The sequence below is a fragment of the Pundamilia nyererei genome, unplaced genomic scaffold (assembly GCF_000239375.1).
Source record: "Pundamilia nyererei isolate P.nyererei 1_Seehausen unplaced genomic scaffold, PunNye1.0 scaffold00053, whole genome shotgun sequence".
In the NCBI taxonomy this organism is placed as follows: domain Eukaryota; kingdom Metazoa; phylum Chordata; class Actinopteri; order Cichliformes; family Cichlidae; genus Pundamilia; species Pundamilia nyererei.
In genome coordinates this window covers 1,286,885-1,288,316 of record NW_005187454.1, presented here as the reverse complement: position 1 = coordinate 1,288,316, position 1,432 = coordinate 1,286,885, and the positions used below count along the sequence as shown (strand labels likewise).

Genomic DNA, 1,432 nt, shown 5'->3' with positions numbered 1-1,432 from the left:
AAGTTCACAGATGACACTGCAGTGATCGGTCGCATCACTGGAGGGGACGAAGCGGCTTATAGGAGAGAGGTGGCCGGTCTGGTGTCATGGTGTGAGGACAATAACCTCACCCTCAACACTGATAAAACAAAGCAGATGAGCAGCTTTAGGTACCTGGGCATTCACATCAGTGAAGACCTCACCTGGACACTGAACACCACACAGCTGGTCAAGAAGCCTCCTGAGGAGGCTGAGGAAATTTGGGATGTTAGCCAAGATCCTCAGCAGCTTCTATAGCTGCACCGTGGAGAGCACACTGACCAGCTGCATCACTGCATGGTACGGCAGCACTACTGCTATGGACCACAAGCGCCTGCAGAGAGTGATAACAACTGCGGAGAAGATCACCAGGACCCCGCTGCCCTCTCTGCAGAGCATCTACCATCGCAGAGTCCAGAGGAGAGCTGCCTCCATCCTTAGAGACCCCACACACCCCCAACATGGACTGTTCACACTTCTGCCCTCGAGACGAAGGTTTAGGAGTGTGAAATCCAGAACATCTCGACTCACTAACTCCTTCTTCCACTGCTGTCGGACACCTGAACAGCTGACCTACCTCAACTGCAATTTGCATATAAGGACAATTTGCACACTAAGTTCATTTTGCACATAGAAATGCTATTCCTTCTGTACACATGAAAATAAACACTTTCTTGAATCTTTGAATCCAAAAATTTGTAGTATTGCACAGACTAAATTCTAAAGTATGTAAAGAGCTGTGTGGTTACAGGTTATTTTGAGTTTAGAAATCATTAATTTTATATTTCTCTTTGTTGTTAAAACACACACACATAATTTGGTGGAAATGTAAAATAATAGGACACTTGAGGACACTATTGAGGCCGTGCCACAGTCAACTTTCACTGTGCTCTGGGCTGCAATTGCTTATTAACCCTTTTTTTGTCTTTTAACAAATGTATTTAATAAAGGCATTTTAATACTGGAACCAATTTGCCTCAGCAATGTCTCTTCAAGCCTATGTAATTCTTTTGTTTAGTCTGAAAACACACTCTCTTTATATTTCCTAGGGTTGAAATTCCCCTAGGTGGCGCTGTTGCATTTTAATCATAACACCCCTGACCACCTCGCCACAACAGTAAGCATGTACTTAGTTTTTCATGGTTCAGTGTGCCATCCACAAATTTAAATTCTCTATCATGCGAAAAAGAAAATCATACATGAACATGATCCAGAAATGCAGCCGTCTTCTCTGGGCTAAAGCTCACTTAAAAAGGACTGAGGCAAAGTGGAGAACTGTTCTAATGTCAGACAAATCTTTTTGTTTGTTTGTTTGTTTGTTTGTTTGTTTGTTTGTTTGTTTGTTTGTTTGTTTGTTTGTTTGTTTGTTTGTTTGTTTGTTTGTTTGTTTGTTAGAAAATGTGGATCCTGCATC

General features: G+C 42.3%; 1 protein-coding gene across 1 annotated transcript in view; it reads right to left on the bottom strand.

Annotated features, from left to right (window-relative positions):
* Positions 1-1,432, bottom strand: part of LOC102214511 (gamma-glutamyltransferase 5-like) — an 11,816-nt gene that overhangs the window by 6,689 nt on the left and 3,695 nt on the right. The gene's annotated exons all lie outside the window — the stretch shown is intronic.